The sequence below is a fragment of the Pteropus medius genome, unplaced genomic scaffold (genome assembly GCF_902729225.1).
Source record: "Pteropus medius unplaced genomic scaffold, Ma_sr-lr_union100, whole genome shotgun sequence".
Taxonomy (NCBI): Eukaryota; Metazoa; Chordata; class Mammalia; order Chiroptera; family Pteropodidae; genus Pteropus; species Pteropus medius.
The window spans coordinates 947,969-960,813 of record NW_024350397.1 but is presented as its reverse complement, the minus strand read 5'-3'; the positions used below and the strand labels follow the sequence as shown (position 1 = coordinate 960,813).

The 12,845-nt window shown below is 33.2% G+C and overlaps 1 protein-coding gene and 1 pseudogene across 9 annotated transcripts in view; one reads left to right on the top strand and one right to left on the bottom strand.

Annotated features, from left to right (window-relative positions):
• The window catches only part of WAC (WW domain containing adaptor with coiled-coil), a 77,522-nt gene that overhangs the window by 57,160 nt on the left and 7,517 nt on the right, over nt 1-12,845 (bottom strand). The gene's annotated exons all lie outside the window — the stretch shown is intronic.
• Nucleotides 3,495-4,460, top strand: LOC120584075 (B-cell receptor-associated protein 29-like; annotated as a pseudogene).

The following is a 12,845-nucleotide window of genomic DNA, read 5'->3' as shown; positions in this document are numbered from 1 at the left end:
ATTAAAAACCTAGACATCAACCAATAAAGGTCTTCTAAAATAACACAACACAAAACAAAATAGACGATCTCTATGTGCTTCCCTGCCCTTCTCCATTAATACCAATCTCAACATTGAAAGGATTACAGAGAGATACTAGAGTGCTCCAAAAAATTTCATGTTAGTCAATTCTTATAGACTACAGTAAAGCTTTTGCATGAATCATAAAAAGCTATGGGTTTCTCTGAAAGAAATGGATGTGCCTCAGCATTTAACTTTCCTGATGTGTAACCTGTATTGTGGATAGAAAACCACTGTCACGACAGAATTTGGAGAGACAGAATGGTTTCCAATAATAGGCAAAGACATCAGATGATGATTCATTTTTTCTTTGTTTATTCTGTATGCAAAACATATCATAGGAAAACCAGGCTAGACTGAGAGGAAGGAGGAATGAAAATTGGTAGAAGTGGAACAGCAGTAACTTAAGATTTTCAGGTAAAACCATCTTACCGTTGGAAAGTAACAATGATTTGAAACAGCTCCTGATTAAATTAAAAGAAGTGCCAAAGCAGGACTGCATTTGAACATCAGGAAGACAAAAATCATGACCACAGAAGAAATATACAACTTTAACATTGACAAAAGATTTTTGCTTACCTTGGTTATTAAGTCATCAATTCAAATGGAGACTGCAGCCAAGAAATAAAGAGAAGGCTGAGACTCAGAAAGACAGCAATGGAAAAATTAGGAAAGATCACTAACAGCAAAGATGCGTCATTAGAGACAAAGGTTAATATTATCCACACCCTTGGATTTCCAATTACTATGTAGGGACACAAAAGCTGGACTGTGAAGAAGGCTGATAGGAAAAAAAAATTGATTCATTTCAAATATGGTGTTGGAGAGTTCTATGAATACCATGACAAATAAGTTGAGTCCTAAAACAAATTAAGCCTAAAATATCACTGGAAACCAAAGTCACAAAATTGAAATTATCCTACTTTAGGCACATCATGGAAGGAAGGGTTCTTTGGAAAAGATATTAATGTTGGGGAAAACAGAAGGCAGTAGGAAAAAAGGAAGACCAAATAGGCACAGGATTGACTTTATAAAAGCCATCAGCGTAAGTCTACAGGTACTAAGTAGGGCTTTGAGAACAGGACATTGTGGACATCACTCATAGGGTTGCCAAGAGTCGGAACTGACTCAAGTCACGTAACACACTCATAAAGAGACAGGGCTAATGACCAAAACTTAAGTGCCGTTCTAACCAATAAGCCTTTCTCTAATTGATTTGATCAATTCTGAACCTAGAAAAAGAGAAAACCATCATATGATATGTCATTCCAACGTCTACAAAAATGTATTGATGCTTTTTTAAAAAAAGCCTGAAGATAGCTTTCTAAAAATCATACAAACCTTGAAGAATACACACTGATAAAAATTTAGAAAAGTGACAAATATAATAATTTTAAAAAATAAACATTAGAATACTCATACAAAAAGCTGATAGGAACTTTCAAAGCATTCACCTTATGAAGTCTCCAATGATGTTAATTCTCAAAACATTTATTATTCCTCTTTGAGAAACCATTTCAGAGCCTATAACATATTCATTCAAGTAGCTTAAGCTAATATTTTAATCACTGAAGATGTGTTCGACTATTAAAACTAATAATTCAATGAAAATACTGGTAAATATGGTAGAATGAAAGTTGGTTAATATTGTTTCACACCAAAAACAAAATGGGATTGAAGAGAAAGTAAAAATGACCTGTTGCTGTAGCTCTTGCGTTTTCAACAAGATGTGAATTCAACCCCAAAAGGCTTCAACTAGGCTGTTGCTGGGTTGAAATAGTTTCTATTTTATGAGTTTACTTTTAAGTCATAGTTTTACCATCAAAATGCACAAGTTCAAGAGCTATGAAGTATGCCATGTTATTGCACTTTTTTTTCCCTGATACAAAATGATCTTCAGTTAACATTTTAGTCACTTTTAGGGATAAAATCACAACACAATGAATCATTAATTAAAAATAATTAGAGCAGCAATTCTCAAAAGGAAATGGAGTACCACATGTAAGAATTTCTAGAGAAATTCTTGATTTCAATAAGCCTGAAAAACCTTATTGACTATTCAAATAGAGTTATACTTGGAAAACAGACCAAAAAGAAAAAAAAACTAAACCCCCAAATCCAACTGATTATTCTGTTTAATATACTACAGAAAGTAAAACTATAAAATCGCATTAATGAGTAGGGTACAGATTTAAGAGAATTTCAGAAATGATTTAGAAAAGGAGCAGTCAAAATCAGTTTAAAAAAGGCTGTAGAATTTTAAAAGTCATGTTATCAAATTATATATAATATTCTGCAGGATTATAGTAAGACAACTAACACTAGCCTAACACTCAAGGCCACTTAAGGGATTGGTAGTATGTTGGAATTAACATACCAATTATATGTATAATTATTTTTAAAGTTTATGACTAAAGTTTATGTAACTCCCTGAAGGTCTGAATAAACTATTTGCCTCTTTCATAAATAGTACAAAATAAACTTCAATCCAATCATTTTGAAAATTCTAGAATACTAAATTATTTTACTTTTAACTGCACCTGAAAATTAACTTTCAATTGAAACCAATTAATTCTCTGAAGGCTACTACCACTTACCTGTTTCTGGCATGTACTAGATATGTCAAAGGGCACAGAAGATATTAATTTAATATTACTGAATGCCTACATTTATATGCCAGGCCCTGATACAATAAAAATTTAAACAAAGTCTCTACCTTCCAGGAGTTCACAGTAGAGCAGGCAAACCACATATGTAAATAATGATAATTCGCTATAAAAGAATTCTAACAGAGATAGGTCTAAGGAAACCTTCGCACAATAAAGAACCGGGATCTTGACGGATAAGGAGGTCTTCCAAAAAAAAAAAGATAGGGTTGGAGTGGAGAGAGAACAGTTTGGGCTGAGAAAACATATAAAAAGACAACAGCATTTGATGTTCTAGGACTGGGTAAGAGGTTTTACATGACTGTAGTACAGGGAGAGGAGAAAATGGTTGAGAAAAGAGAGACGTCTGGACTCAGCAATGGTGATTCAGAAATTTTAAATTATTCAAATCTTCAAGCTATATTTACAAGCAGAAATCTATTCTAAGATACTCGCTTTCCAGCATGAACATAAGAGTGTTTTCATTTCAGTGTCCTCTGTATATCAAGATAGGAAGATTTCCCAGATAACTATGAGAAAGTGAGGAGGGAAACTCGTATCTGGACAATTATGTTGTCAATAAAACATAATGAAGACCTGCCCCATGCCCAGCCCCTCTTCCCGCTGCTCTCCCCACTATGTCTGACTTCTTGCACATCTAGAAATTTGCTTTTGAGTATGCTGTACATTAACTTTGAGTCAAGGATTCCCCATTGTTGTAAAATAATTTCAGTTCAGTGCTGTGATACTGGGAGCCAGGCAGGCCAAAGAATGGGTGTGAAGAGAAAAAAAATGATACCCCAAAAGGCAGCAGTCAGAACCTTTCTTTATGCTGAAACAAGGCTCATTTAAGTCTTCTATTTACCTTTTATTCCTCCTCAGAGATGGTAGAAAATATTTCATTTAACATACTGGATAAAATTGCGACTTGCAGCATCCTGGAAAAAGGCTTTTCTTACTATTCTAGTCTCATCAATTGTTCTTTTTCTAGATACTATTGAGAAAAGTTAAGGAAATATTCTTCTATTCCTGCCACTGAAAAGAGCTGACCCAGCAGATCTGGTGCCCATGAACGTACACAGATGAAACTTTTTACGTCACAAAGAGATCTTTACATTTCTGGATTTTTCTTTTTTTGGCTAGTATTGAGACATCTGGTTACCCTTATTAATTGGCTGGCAAAAGAACTGTCAAACAAAACTTAAAGTTAACAGAGCTGCCAAAAACTCCATGAAAGAGAATGAAAAACTAAAATGGCTCTTGAAAAGTTTAACAAGGAAGAGGAACATATTTTAGAAGCAGAAAATAAAAACTTGGTAGGCCAGGAAAAACTGAAAACTGAATTAAAGAAAACTTCAGATGCCCTTTCTTTGGCTCAAAATGTAATGACAATGAAAATGCACTCAGATTTTCAAAAAAATATGAGCGACACCTAAAACACTCAGAACTTCAGGATTATTCATGGAAAGGCAGTAAGATCTGTGAACTGTATGAAAGACGACTATAATACACCATGTTAAGATTATAAATTTATGTTAGCCTCCAGAAAATTTTAGTTCAGAAAAATGTCCCATGACTGGCCAATATTTTAATGTCACACATAAGCTGTTATGCTAGCATTATCACGATATTTGATGATGTTTCAGATATTTTAAAGCCTATACTCCAGCTCTTAAATAAAATATAATCATGGTGAACACCTTATTTAACATTGATAGTAACACTGGTTTACCAATGGAAGGAAAAATTCATTAGCCAGTTACTTCCAAAATTAGATTTTTAAGTTGCATGAAACCATTAATAGCCTTAAAGGCTTTGATGAGTTTCCACTAATAATAATCAGATGATGATAATGATTATGTGCATGAATATATAGTATCCAGTATCAGCAAATCTGTTCACAGAGATTAAATAATAAATGATCAGAATTTGCTACTATATTTATAGGGAAAAGTCAAAGGACAATAATAAAAACGACCTTATTTTTTTTAAGTCTGATGATACTTTAGTCTATTAAGACAACTATATTGATAATTATACTTGTTACTTTGATTCTGCACCTGTTGGGCTGTTTGTTGACATTTGTGTTAACAACACATAATTAGAAAGCATTCTAACCTTTATAAAGTTCATTTAATAATAGAGTTTACATCTATTCGCATAATTATCACAGCACTAAACTGAAATTATTTTACAACAATGGGGAATCCTTGACTCAAAGTTAATGTACAACATACTCAAAAGCAAGTTTCTCATTGCTGTGAGTTATTAATTATACAAATATTACCTTGAATATACCTAAACTAGTATCATTTTCTCTAAGATGTTTCTGTATTCTGAGTCAGGCTTTAGGAGTTAATGAAAGGAGTGTTTAAATTTATAGCCTAAAACTCAGCAATGTATAAAGGAGGAGACAAAAGATCTATTAAGAGAATACTGCAATGGTTAGGAAAAGAGCAATGAGGTCTAGAATTCCTCCTAAACACAGAAGGAAAGGAAAATCAATCAAAGATGACTTCCCCACCATTAACCAGGACAGAGAATACTCAAGTTAGGAATAGATTTTAGGACCGTATCTATAGAACCACCATATGAAGCATTCCTAATAAGCAAAAAGATATGTAGGCCTGAAAGTAAAAGGACAGCGTTTAAAGAATGAGAAGCAACAAGGACGGAACACATCAGAAAATACTAACTTCTCAGCTCAAGAGCTCAAGAATGGAATTAAAACACTAGCACAGAAAAGATAACCAAAATCATGAAAAATAAAAAAACTATGAACAATGGAGAATCACTTGAAAGGACTAAAGGACTGAAAGGTTTTCGGTGGACTTAGTAACCAAGAGATTATTAACAATTGCAAAAAGAAATTTCAATAGTGAGAAGTGGCATAATAGCAATGGGCTAAATTTAAATAAGATTAAAACAAGTTTCTTAGTTGCACTAGCCATATTTCAAATGTTCAACAGGCAAATGTGGCTACTGACTATCAAATGTTCAGATATTGAACATTTACAACCACACCAATATTTTGTTGGAAATATGGCTACTGACTACCAAACGTTCAGATATTGAACATTTACAAACACACCAATATTTTGTTGGAAAGTAGCTAACCTAGACTCTCATTCCCAAATATGAGCAGACAACTACAAACAACAAACATTCCAGGAACCCAATAACATGGAAGAGATACACCAAACTCAAACAGAAAACTTGCTGAGGAAACATATTTCACACAGAAAAAAATGAAAATGTAATTTAAATTCTCAGAGTATTTCTATCAGATTGGATTCATAAAATTACAAGTAATAAAAATTAAAAGCAGATTGTCTAAAATAAAACTTTTAATAGACGAACGAAATGAACACAGCTTAAAATAATTAGTGTGAAGTACATGCCAAGGGACTCTCCCCAGAGTGCAATGTGTTCTCACTCAAAAAGTATCTGAATACCTACTATTTATCAGGTGAAGAAGTAGAATAGAACCAAAAGACATCTAATTTAAGTTTCAAAAGGGGAAAAGTCAGACACAATTAAAAGAGGGGTAGGATAGATAGCAAGAGGAAGAGAGAGGGAATAACTCTAAGGGCTATCTTCAGACTAAAACAGTAGTAAGCAGAAGTATGAAAAAAGAGCACATTTACAATGAGACTGAAGTTTCAGATCTTAGGACAAAGAAAAAAATTCTAAAGGCCCTCAACCTTGGAGTGGGAAAGTTAACAAACACAGCATAACTGATAAGCTGCCTTTATAAATAAGAACTAGGTTTGATATCATACTTCTCATCTACAACAATGAATGGTAATTCATCATTTTTAAATTATCTCCAGAAATAAATTTTTTTAAAGATTCAAGTGGGGGGTGGTATTTTAATCTAATCAAAAGCTCATTCTTCATAATGAGGACAAAATGAAGACATATCTGATCTGAGCATGCAAAGCTTCAGATAATCACTCATTAAAAATGTTATGATTCATTATGAAAACATACAGAACACAAAGCAAAAAGTGCTTTTAAAAATGAGAAGTGAAATCAATTACCATATTGGAAAACTTTCTCACCTGATAAAAAACAGATCAAATAAAAATTAAGACAAATAAAAATTAAGTATGTAATACATAACAACATAATCTGACAAAGTTCTCTATACCAAAGAATAAAATACATTATTTTCAAACATCCAAAAAATATTTATAGTAATAAAAGTATTCTGATTAAGGAAAAAATGTCTTCATTCCAAAAGGCCAATAAAATTAGAATTTAACAGAAAGCCAAATAATAATAATTTTAAAAATCCTGACTTAAAAAATTCAATTAGAAATTTTAAAATGTACTTCTAAATACTCCTGGGCTAAAAAAGAAAAAAAAAATCATGTCTAGACTTAAGTAAAAATGAAATCACTCCACATAACTGCATCAAAACCTATGCAATATGATCAAAGCAGCAAAGTTTAGAAAATTTATGTTTAAATGTTTTCAGTAAAAAACGAAGAATCAAAATAAACTAAGTATTCGACTGAAGAAATTAGGGCCAAAGAATAACCCAATAAAAACTAAATTAAATAGAAAACAAGAGTTGGTTTCTTGTTAGCTTCTTTAAAAATACCAAATGCAAGGAATGAGTCTTTGGTTATGTCTGATTCTTAAAAAGTGGAAGAGGATACAATGTTAATACAAGAGTCAATATGTAACAGATTTATAAATTTAAACTTTATATCAATAACTTTTCTAATAAAATATTAAAGGAGGTAGGGAAAAGAAATCAATAACCATAGGAAAAATGAGAAAAGAACCAGAGTTCTATCTCACAATAAGGCAACAAGACCAGAGAGTTTTACGGCAGAATGTAACCACAGATTTCAGAAATTGGCAATTCCTATTAAGCTGTTTCAGAGCACAGGAAATCTTTCTAACACATTCTAAATAGTGCTTCTCATTTATAGACATAAAATAAAAATATCAGCACATAAAAACCACAATACTATGACCAAGAATAGGTTTTTTTCAATGTTAAAAATATTTCAACATTAAGAAACATTATAATTTATTACATCAATACACTGAAGAAAAACCTGTATGATCACCTCTCAACAATTGCTGAAAAACTTCGAGATTCAAATTCTGTTCTGCATACTGTTGGCAAACTAGGAAGAGAAGCAAAGTACCTTAACTTGGTCAAGTATCTAACAGAAAACTAAAGGAAGCATTCTGAAAGTAAAACTCTAGAGGTATGCCCGTTAAAATCAGGAACAAAGATGTCCATTATCAACACAATGAACATCTGAATATCCGTCTCTGGCAATATAATTAAGTTAAAAAAAATTATCCAGGTGACAAAACACATTTAATTGTATCCTAGACATTACTGAAAAACAAGGACTTGCCCTAACAAGAAGCAGAATAGGCTATAAATCTAGATTGAAATACATGAAATCGACTTTATCTACAAAAAAACAGCAATTTTATATGATTTAACTCAACATATAGCTACAGGGAAGGGCTGCAGCAGAAATGCATTCCACCTTTCATAAATGTTGCCCTTCTAATTTTAATAAAGCAACATGCAATTAGCAGGAACTACATTTCACTACCTTGAACCTGCTTTCATTGTCATAAAAATGTTTTCTCTTTGGATAAATTCCTATTGTTCTTATTTATAAAAACTAAGTAAACTTTTCTGTTTAAAGCAGAAAGTTTAAGACAGTTCTTATTTCAAACCATTCTACATTATCGAAGTAGAAATCAGAAATTTCCACATTAGTAAAATTTTGATCTGTTCCCCATACAGCAAAATACCACACAAGATGAAAACAGCAATAAAACAGTCACCCAATGACAGAGATGTCCAAAATTGAACTATCCAGGCCCCCTTTCCACCATTTCTCTTGGAGTCTCCCAGTACTTTAGGTTCAAGCTTGAGATCTTCCTCAGCATTTCTAACCATTTTGACACCAGAATCTACCTTTCCCTCAAAATATTCACATCAAAGGAAATCTTTAAACACTACTTACACCATCTCAATACAAATCCCAATCACCTCAAATCTAGAATACTTCAGAGTTCTAATAACATATGACCTTATGTAACTAAATCTTAGCTATTGTGCCCCAAATCAGCACAAGAAAGGACACTTTCAAAGCCTGAATGGACATAAGGAGGAAAAAAGTAGTGAATAGTATATAATCCCCTAGCTGTGCTAATAACATGGTGCTGACAAAGTCAAGTTAAACAGCTAGAATAGCAGCCTCCAGTAGAGTTCTCCTGGTCTAGACTGACCAGACTTATATCTTTCCATGCACTATACAATGAAAATGAAAATCAACTAATAAATAAAACAACTTTTTAAATTCCGTCTGCACCAAAAATAAGTTTAACATTTAAATACTAAAATGAGTGCTATATTCTGAAATCTGTTCTGAACAATCAAGAACATCCCTAAATTACAAGAGTCAGTATCAAGGACTCACGTGTTCACTGTCAAAGGTATAATAAATAAAAGTGGCCCAAATCAAATTAAAGGGGAGATTTTGAGGACTTAAGTACTTTTCCAAAATAATCAACACTGACATTTACTAATTATATAAAAAAGGAACTAGCATAATTCCACAAAAAATATAAAATTAAAGTTAGTTTACAGATTAAAAAAGTATTTAACCCTTCATAGTCTTTGTAACTTAAAGGTACCATAATAAATGAGACTATGCATACAATATTAAAGACAAATGTTTTAAAACTCCGATAAGCAGCCAATGGGCAGCAGGAACAGAAACCTGACCAAATTGCCACACAGAAGAGTGCAGGCAGTAGAGAATACTACTTCTAACAGCCTATCATACTGTGTCCAGCTTCCCTAGCTTTTCCCTGCTACAATGAATGTTTTCATGATCAACCAACACACACTTTTATGAAGCTGGAAGAGTATGCAAAATTATTCTTCACAAATTGGCCCTTCAGCCTCCTTTATGGAACTCTCACTTGCCAGACTCCCAGTATTTTCCTTCCTAACTCTAAGGAAAAAGGAAGCAGTAGCTTGAGATCATTAGTCACAGAAATAAGGGTAAACTTAATTCACTGTGTCACAGTCCAGGCACTTAGCTAAATGTTTTATAAGTGTTTTTAGATAATTTCATTTCACCCCACAACAATCTCAGAGGAGTGGACACACAAACTGAAGTAGTGTGTCTAAGGTTACTACCCACAAGGTTTTAAATACTAATCTAACTGAAAGAAGACTTCCATTATTAAGCTTAAGATGTTAAGTATTAATACTCTAAGCACTAACTAAAAAATACTCCTGGTCAGTCCTTTTAGATTGATATTTTATTACCAAGTGTCTGTAGAGTCCACTCTAATATTAAAAGCAAAAAAAAAAAAGCATGACATAATATGAAACCATTTTAATAAAAATTCTGGAAGGGCTATTTATAGAATCCTCCTGATATTTTATAGCATAAAAATATGTTCCTATGAAAATTGATTAATTCCAAAATTATAGGATTGGAGGTACTTTTATTTTCCCCTTTTCTGCATTTTCTAATTTTTCATAATAAATGTATACTAACAAAAAAAATTTTAGTACAAGCAGCACTATGTAGAGGCATACCTTGTTTTACTGTGCTTTCCAAATGTTGCTTTTTTTATATAAATGAAGGCTAGGCCCTCCACCAGCAAAATGTCTGAAATATTGCCTATAGTTCAAGAACCCATCAAATCCAACCTTGCTTTGCATAAATATGATACTTCAAATATAAGGTATATAAAATTATACTTTCGAGATATAGGAATATGTGTAAAGCTAGACAGAATGCAGGGCAATCATATTCTCCAAAACTGTGCTATCCAATTCAGTAGCCACTAACCACCCACGGCAAGTAGGCAAATGACATGTAGCTAGCACAAACTGAAAAATTTTGTAAGTGTAAAATACTAGATTTCAAAGACCTTGCATTAAAAAAGGATTATAAAGTATCTCATTTTTAAAATATCAAGTATTGAAGTATTTTAGATATATTAGGTTATATATAGTAAAATTTAACTTTACTTATTTCAGTATGGCTACTAGAAAACTACAAGTGATTTGCATTTGTGGCCCACATTGTATTTCTATTGGACAGCGCTGCTCTAGAACCTTGTTACTCAGATGCTGCTAGCAACATGGGCACCACGTGGGATTTTGTTAAAAAGGCAGATCCTTGGACCCCTCCCCAAAACTGCTGAACCAGAAAGCAAGAGCCCCAGGTGATTAGTATAAATATTTAAGTCTGAGAGTCATTATTCCAGGAAACTGCAATTTCTTTTCCCTTCAATCAGGACAATCTCAATATTCTTTTGTCTGCCCATATACAGAGTTATTACAAGGTGTCAGACATCGTTCTAAACAACAGCGATACAAGGAGATATAGTCATTATCAAAACAATCTCACGCCCTTTTCTGGTGGAGTTTATACATTCCACAGAAGACAAACAAACATAAACTAAAATACAGTCACTTCTGCTGTAACACTTCAAATACTTCAAATATGTGCCAGCTATCTCAGTTCACTGCATGAGTTATGAATCATATCCATCCACAATTGGTGTTAAAACTTTCAGATGGTTATTTCAGAGAGCCCTTCTTCCATCACTTCACAGTAACTTACAAGGTACAACCCTTCCAATAGATGCCCATTTCCACAAGTGCATTTCAGGTCTTTGTCCAAGTAAAGCGCCATACTTACTGCATTGTTAATGTACTCATTAACCATTATGATTTTTCTTAAGTTCTCATCTTTTTTTAACGTCAGATATTGTTTTTGAATACTGTTCCCCTAAACACAGTTTTCCCATAAATCCTGTAATGCAATTTCACATAGCATGGTAACTTTCAAGAACATACATGTCAAGTTATAGCAGAATGACTCCAATAATAGGTCATGTTAAGAACAAGGAAGGAACAAAGCAGTGGAAAAAACAGTGATGATAGGGATGGCTGTTCCAGAGTGAACAACGGTAGAGAAGGCTTCTGTGAGAGGGTGACTTTTAAGCAGGCACACTATTGAAGTGAGAGAGTACACAAGGAGAATACAGAGAAAGATGAATATCTCAGAAAGAAGGAGAATAATGTGCAGAACCCTTGAGTCAAGAGAACTTCCTGTAGGGCCAGTATGGACAGAGCAGCACAAACAAGGGGAAGAGCGGTCAATGAAGAGGCTGAAGAAACACCCAGACACACAAATTACACAGGGGCTTTTATAGGCCTTGGTAAATAACAGTCACTAGAGAGTTCTGGGCTTGAGAGTAATGTGAGCTGACCGGCATTTTAACTGGACCACTCTGGCTACTGTGTGGGAAAATAATTCTGTGAAACAAAAAGGATGTAGGGACACCATTCAGGAGGCTCTTGCAGAATCCAGGTAAGAGAAGATGGTAGCCACGACTACAATGGTTGTATTTTAAGTACTGAGAAGCATAGTTTGGAGGTAGAGATAAGGTTTTAGGTATTGTTTGGAAAAAAAAAAAAAGAGAGAGAGAGAGACCCATTTTCAGTTTCAAGAATAGTAGGCGGAATACTTTAACTGGATTACACTTTCATCAGTAAAACAGAAATAATCTGATCAACTGATTTCAAAGGGCTGTATGGGATCAGATGAAAACCAATGTAAAAGGGCTTTGAAAATTATGAAGCATCATTTAAATTATAAAAATTACTCTTCATACTTCCGAGCCCCAAATAACTGCTTTTAAAATGACTAATAGTATCTCCAGAACTTTTACTATAAAGTCTCAGAAACTGAATTCATTTACAGATGTGATCTCAGTTACAGAATCTGTATACAGATGCCCAGCTTATTGCTAACTTATTTTTTTAACTTCACTCTTTTTAGCATGATAAAATGAAACTACATATACCAAAATCATTCTGCCCAACAGAATCAGACAACAGATGCTTCACAGAGACAATCTAGACTATATTTTCTGTGAATTACAGACAAAAATCCCAAATATGCTACACCAATGTTAAATACATCTTGCACAATTCAATTAAGCCGTCCTTAAAAGATCTAAGTGAACCATTCCAAAATATTTTTGTGAAACAGACATACCTTTTCATAAATACATCACCATATTTTAAAAAATAAAATATTAAAATCTGACTAC